The following is an 8,204-nucleotide window of genomic DNA, read 5'->3' on the forward strand; positions in this document are numbered from 1 at the left end:
ATGTTATAAAAGTTAGGCCGGCCAACTAACATTTTTTGTGGTCTGATTGACATAACTTTTGTATTTAACTAACAATAGCCGCGCAACGTCAGTTGAGTTCATACACATGCTCTGGAACACCGTGTGGGCGTGGGCCATGCAATTTTCTATCACAAAACTACCTAACATTTCCAATTCTGTGATTTCTGTAATTTTATTATTACAAATTTCAAACTGTATTGAATCTATTTAATATAATATATATACACGTCATTAATAGATAATCTTTTAATTGAAATAAATGATATAATCCTCTACACAACCATTATATCTTAAAATTTCCAGACTCTATTTAAAGCAACAAATGAAAAAAAACAAGACCATGTAATAAAATTTTTTAAAGTAGTAATCATATGATTAAATCAATATTTTAATAAGCAACAATTCAATTCAAATCAACATATCGATATATGAGATAAATATACATACGTCAGGTAGAACTCGAATCCATGACAAGAGATCTTATCTTAACCATGCACAAGCCTAAAACATTATAGGTAACCAACATTTCTCTATCGAAAGGTACGAATTTCTCATAAATTTTCAGGGATTTTAAATGCATTTCATTCTCTGTCATAATTCTATCACGAACAAAATCTCCCTGTATAAAAAAAATATATATACTGCAGAAGAAAAACTCATTGTCTTCAGCATTGTCAAGATAATTAAATAATTCATATCTCTAACAATTTAATCTTTAAGATGAAATGATCGCTTAACAAGGTATCAGAGTCGACCCAAACAAGAAGTTATGAATTTGAATTTTATTCCATTCATTTAGCTTGATAGAAAATCACATAATTGTAACAACATAAGTAAAAAGTAATATGATGATGATATCATGGCTTAGGCAAATAGGGCATTGATTATTCAAATGTTAATTAGTATTATAATTAAGTTTAAGAGAATTAAGCATCCATTTAGTGCAATTAAAGTGATGGAGATGGAATGATGGGGAATATATTCATTCATCCTTTTTGAATATGTAAACAAAAAATATTTTATATATTCATGTGGTTTTGGATGCAAAATGAGAAGGAAAAGTAGCCAACAATTTAGGAGTGGGCGTCGGTCGGGTATTTTGGATTCAGATTATTCGGGTTGGGTACTCGACTTGTCGGGTTTGGAAAAAATGAATTCAAATTCAAACCGAAACCTGACTAAATTGGGTACCCGACAGTTGGGTTAGGGTTTTATCTGTTTGCAGAAATGTAGATAGGTCAATTTTTCATAATAAAAGTAATTCACTAAAACATATCCATGTAAGCCTAAAATGTATTTATAAACACAAATACTTAAAGTTTTACATAAATATCGAACGTTGATGGATGAGAAAGTGAGATTCACAGCTGTACCACTTGTAATTATTTCAAGTGCTCTTACTTGGCTCTCACTACCCCCAAAAGTGAACCTAAATTCTCTTCTACGAATATTTTCTGTGCCAATTTGGCTTTTGAAAATTATGGGTTTTTATCACATGATAATTTGAGCTTTTTGGGGATTGTTTCAGTTGTTCTTGGGAAGTTCAGTTTGTTGAGGTAAACAGATTATATTTTTTTTTTTATTTTATTAAACTAATTTAGAGGGTGTTTGAATGAGATTATTTGGAACTGTTTATAAGATGTTGTATCTGGTAACACGTTTTAAGAGTTTAAAAATATCGACACACATATTTCATAAAAAATAATTTTTTAAATTATTCGAATAAATAAAATATTGGTGGTTATAAAATATTAGGATGTTTAGCGTAATAAGATTTTTATATCATAATAATTTGACTTTGCAACGATATTTGCAGCGGAGTTTACTATATTTTTGCAACGACTTTGTGATTATATTTTCATTGCAAAATTTGCGAAAGTTTCATTGCGACGAAATCCCACTGCAAAATTGCAATGCATTATTTGCAACGACATGTGCAATGAACTTCAATCCATTGTAAATTTTACAAACAAATTTTGCAACGATTATTTTTGTTAAAATCCGTTGCAAATGTTTATTATCAAATTTTACAAAAAAATTGATAGTTATCATTTACAATATTTTTTGTTTCAAATTTTTATACATAATTTTTTAAATTAAAATTATATTTAATTTACAACTAACAATTTATAAAATTCAAACATAACAACATATTTAATCAAAATTAAAAAAAATAATTAAACATATATCAAAATATGTCTACTACACAAAAAATTAAAGTTACAAATGTCCAATATTCAATACGGGGGATAATCATCATTTTCACAATCATCTGAAGGTGGTTGACCATCTTCTGAGTCATTAACATTTTTTAAAGTCGTACCAAATTTATTGCGAATTGAATCATATGTGCCTACAAAATATAATACATCATATGATAACAAAACCAAAATTTTAATTAATAAAAAAATAAACTAAAGACTAAAAATTTAAATCTTACACTAAATTTTCGAAACCAAAAGTCCTTAAGTCTCTTGTGCAATATCTTTGAAGCCCCTAAATAGTGGCCTATAATAATAGGCTTAATGAGCTTCATTACGTATGAATCCGTACAAAGTAACAAATTATTAAAATAATATACTATTCCAAACATTACAATATAGATAATAATGTATTCATAAACCATTACAATATATACCAAATATAAAAATATATTTATCACCAGTTGTGGAGGCAGTAGAGTGCGGCGGGCGGTGGCAGCAAGCAGACAATGGTCGGACGACAAGAGAAGAATAGAGAAATGAGAGAAAATGAAAAACAAATGAAAGAGAAATGGGAGATATTGCTGAAAAAGAAGGGGGTGAGAGGGAAATGAAAAAGAAAATTCGAGAATGAAAAGATAAGATTTAATGCTATTTTTTTTATTAAAATTAAAAAATATGTATCCTATGTATATATATTTTTTTGAAGAAAATTATATTTTTAATAATTTAAATTTAAGTTTTATATTGTCACCCGCTAAATAGACATTCGAAAGATTTCGAAAATCTTTCAACCACATCCAATCAAACTCTTTTTCGGTAAAGGTAAATTTCATTAAGTAAAAGAAGTATAATAGTACAATACATCTCGTTTAATCTAAGCGGTCTCCTCGACAGGCCAAGGAATCCGCCATAAGCGATAAAGCGCACAAGTGCTAATAGCATTAGGTAATTTTACACTAAGAATCCTCTGCTGCTGCACATCTCAAACCATCAGCGTACCCACAGTGCGTATATCTCTATGTACTCAATCAAATCGTCTAATGTTGCGCTCACGCCAGATATTGTACACACACGAAGCCAAAAGAGCGCGGTAGGCTGTAGAAACATAGTGTTTGCCTCTCCATCTGCGAGCAGCCCATAAGACATCAGTAGCCCAAGCTGGGTTGGGCCAATCAAATCGAAGTGTGCGTCGAATCACCGTCAAGCAGCCACGTGAATAAGTGCAGCGAAAAAAAAGATGATCATGGGTCTCATTAGCACTATCAGAACAAAGTACGCAGGAACTATTAATATGAGCCAACCAAGGCTTATCCGTAGTATAAATCGGGGTTGAGGAAAGTCAAGTAAATTAACATGGCTTTTTCAATAGCAAAGTTTCTCAAACTCTGCTTCGACAAGTAGGAGTCTAAGTAAGTTAAGTAAACTAACGTGGCTTTACCCACAACAAGGTTGCTTGGCTTTTCTCCTATTTTTCTTCTCTATTTACACGAGTTTTAGCTCCACTCTCCACATCTCTCTTAGATGATAACTTCAATAGTTGTATAAACAAAATTTCTAAACAATAGACATTCGAAAGATTTCAAAAATCTATCAACCACCTCTAATCAACACCTAGATGTCTCAAAATCTACTCCTATAAGTAGGGGTCCATGTAAGTCAACTATACTAACTCGATTTTTCCAATAGCAAGTTGCTTTGTTTTTCTCCTATTATTCTTCAATTTCTTCAGGAATTTTAGCTTCACTCTTAAAATATATATATCTAAGAAGATAACTCCAACAACTGGATAAACACTATTCCTAGAAATTAGACATTTGAAATATTTCGAAAATCTATCTACCACCTACAATTGACCCCAAAATCTCTCAATATCTACTTCTATAAACTGGGGTCTAGACAAGTCAACTAAACTAACATGGTTTTCCAATAGCAAGGTTGCTATGTTTTTCTCCTATTTTTCTTCACTCTTTACACGAATTTTAGCTTCACTCTCTCAAAATATCACTTAGAAGATAACTCCAACAGCTGGAATAACACTATCTCTAAAAAATAGTCATTCAAATCATTTCAAAAATCTATCAACCACCTCCAATCGACTCCTAAATCTCCCAAAATCTGCTCGTATAAATAGGGTTCTAGGTGAGCCAACTAAATTAACTCGGTTGTGCCAACAACAAGGTTTCTCGGTTATTCTCCTATTTTTCCTCACTCTGTATATGAATTTTAGATTCACTCTCTCAATATATCTCTTAGAGGATAACACCAACAACTAGATAACGCTATCCCTAAAAAATAAAAAAATCTTTCAACCACCTCCAGTTGATCCCTAAATCTCTTAAAATCTATAGATAAGGGTCTTGATACTAAACTAACTAGGTTTTTGCAACAGGAAGGTTGCTCGATTTTTCTCCTATTTTTTTTTTTCACTCTCTACATGAATTTTAGCTTCACACTCAAAATATATCTCTTAGAAGATAACTTAAACCGCTAGATAAACACTATCCCTCAGAAATTGACCTTCGAAAAATTTCGTAAAACAATCAACCACCTCCAATTTTCCCAAACTCTCTCAAAATATTTTCCTATAAATAGGGATTTAGGTAAGTCATTTAAACTAACTTGGCTTTTCCAACAGCAAGGGTACTGCTCTGTTTTTCTCCTATTTTTTTTCATTCTCTACACAAATTTTAGCTTTACTCTCTCAATATATCTCTTACAAGATAACCACAACAGTTGGATAAGACCAGTCACCAAAAAATGGACATTTGAAAGATTTCGAAAACTATTAACCAACTGCAATTGACCCTTAAATCTCTCAAAATCTTCATAGAAGTTCTTAATTCTCTTGATTATGTTGAGAGTTTCACAACCAATTGTATCATAAAGTTTTGAGTAAGTAATTTGTGGAAGAGTTAATTCTATTAATGGGTTCAATGTAAATGGTTTACCAGTGATCTTAACGGCCATTGCATATGGATGTGTGTGGATTCAAGAATGTGTCGTTAATAGAATTCAGGATTAAGTACAACGTTGCTTCCGAAGTGTCACTGAGTTGAGGTCCGAAAACATCACTGTCTTTGCTTCATGCCTATCTGTTGGGGGATATTACTATTCTTTCTTATCCACTATTTGTTTGGAGTCATTTTTGAGTAAAAGTATTAAGTTTTTCTTTTTGAATTGCAGATTATGGAGACTTTTATAATTAGAAAGTGATGTGCATATCTTTAGATACTAATTTGCAGGTGTTATTTGGGCCTTCATTTAATACCAAGTGATGCTACGTTGGTTGTCAAATGAGTTATAAATAAAGAATTTATTAGTATAAAAATTGCGCCCACTCAAATTAAAAGTGTATAACCATTCATTTATAATTTAAAAATATGTATTTATTTAAAGTTAAACTTTCAAATTTTATACTCGAGGGGACCGCGTGCGAGGGCAACTAGTTCATAAAAAATGGACATTGAAAAGATTTCAAAAATTTATCAAACAATCTCCATTGACCCTAAATCTCTTAAAATCTGCTACTACAAATAAGGGTTTAGGCAAGTCAACTAAAGTAACAAGGTTTTTCAAACAGCAAGATTGCTCGATTTTTCTCATAATTCTTGTGACTCTCTATACGAGTTTTAGCTTCACTCTCAGAATATATCTCTTATAAGATAACTTTAAGAGATGGATCCCAAAAAGAAAATATTCAAAAGATTTCGAAAAACTATCAACCCCTCCGACCCTCGAATCTTTCAAAATCTGTTCCTATAAAAAGGGCCTAGGTAAGTCAACTAAACTAACTTGATCCAACAGCAAGGTTGCTTGATTTTTATTCTATTTTTCTTCACTCTCTACACGAATTTCGACTTCACGCTTTCAATGTATCTTTCAGAGGATAACTCCAATAAATGAGTAAATACTGTCACTAAAGAGACATTTGATAGATATAAAAAACTATCAACCTTCTCCAGTCGAACCCTAATTCTCTCAAAATCTACTCCTGTAAATAGGGGCCTAGGTAAGTCAATCAAACTAACATGGCTTTTCCAACAACAAGGTTGCTCAATTTTCTCCTACTTTTATTCACTCTGCACGAATTTTAGCTTCAGTTTCTTAATATATCTCTTAAAACCTCACTCAAAATATATATCTTAAAAGACAACTCCAACAACTGGATAAACACTATTCCTTAAAATAGATATCCAAAAGATTTTGAAAATCTATCAACCATGTCAAATTGATCCCAAAATCTCTCAAAATCTTCTTCTGTAAATCGGGGTTGAGGAAAGTCAACTAAATTAACATGGCTTTTTCAATAGCAAAGTTGCTCCATTTTTCTCAATTTTTTTTTCCTCTTACACGAATTTTAGCTTCACTCTCTCAATATATCTCTGAGAAGATAACTCCAACTGCTGGAATAACACCATCTCTAAAAGATCGATATTCGCAAGATTTCGAAAAACTATCAACCACCTCCAATCGACCCCTAAATTTCTCAAAATATGCTCCAATATATAGGGGTTTAGGTGAACCAACTAAACTAACTCGGCTTGCCAACTTCAAGGTTTCTCGGTTACTCTCCTATTTTTCTACACGACTTTTAGATTCACGCTTTAAATATATCTCTTAGAAGATAACTGCAGTAGCTAGATAAAAGCTATTCCTAAAACCTGAACATTTAAAAGATTTCAAAAATTTATCAACCACCTCCAATCAACCCCTACATTACTTAAAATTTGCTCTTATAAATAGGGGTCTAGGTAAGTCACCTAAACTAACTAGGGTTTTCCAACAGGAAAGTTGCTCGATTTTTGTTGCTATTTTTCTTTACTTCTCTACACGAATTTAGCTACACTCTAAAATATATCTCTTAGAAATAACTCCAACAGCTGGATGAACACTATCCCTAAAAAATAGACGTTCAAAATATTTCATAGAACAATCAACCACTTCCAATCAACACCCTAAATCTCTCCAAATCTGTTCCTATAAATAGGGGTCTAGCTAAGTCAACTAAACTAACTCGGCTTTTCCAACAACAAGGTTTCTTGGTTTTTCTACTATATTTCTTCACTCCCTATATGAATTTTAGCTTCACTCTCTGAATATATCTCTTAGAAGACAACTCTAATAGTTGGATAAAAAATATCACTAAAAGAATAGACATTTGAAATATTTCAAAAGTATATCAACGGCATGCAGTCGATCCCTAAATCTCTTAAAATTTGCTCCTACAAATAAGAATCTAGGTAAGTCAACTAAAGTAACGAGGTTTTCCAATAGCAAGGTTGCTAGTGTTTTCTCCTATTTTTCTTCACTCTCTAGATGAATTTTAGCTTCACTCTCAAAATATATATCTTAGAAGAGAACTCTAAGAAATGGATAAATACTGTTCCTAGAAAATAGACATTCGAAAGATTTCGAAAAACTATTAACCACCTCCAATCGATCTTTAAATCACTTAAAATTTGTTCTCTTAAATTGGAGTTTAGGTAAGTCAACTAAGCTAACTTGGTTTTTCGAGTAACAAGGTTGTCTTGATTTTTATCCTATTTTTCTTCACTCTCTACCACGAATTTGAGCTTCACCCTCTCAATATATCTTTTAGAGGATAACTCCAATAGTTGGATAAACATTGTCACTAAAAATAGACACTTGAAAGATTTCGAAAGCTATGAACCTCCTCAAATGGACCCTCAATTCTCTCAGAGTCTGCTTTTATAAATAGGGGCATAGGTAGATCAACTATACTAATATGGCTTTTCCAGCAACAAGGTTGCACGATTTTTCTCCTACTTCTATTCAGTCTCTCTAGATGAATTTTAGCTTCACTCTCTAAATATATCTCTTATAGATAATTCCAAGAGCAGGATAAATACGAATCCATAAAACTAGACACTCCAAAGATTTCGAACATCTATTGACCACCTCCAATTGAGCCCTAAATCTCTCAAAATCTACTAATATAAATAGGGATTTAGGTAAGTC

This window comes from Sesamum indicum, linkage group LG6 (assembly GCF_000512975.1).
Source record: "Sesamum indicum cultivar Zhongzhi No. 13 linkage group LG6, S_indicum_v1.0, whole genome shotgun sequence".
Classification (NCBI taxonomy): domain Eukaryota; kingdom Viridiplantae; phylum Streptophyta; class Magnoliopsida; order Lamiales; family Pedaliaceae; genus Sesamum; species Sesamum indicum.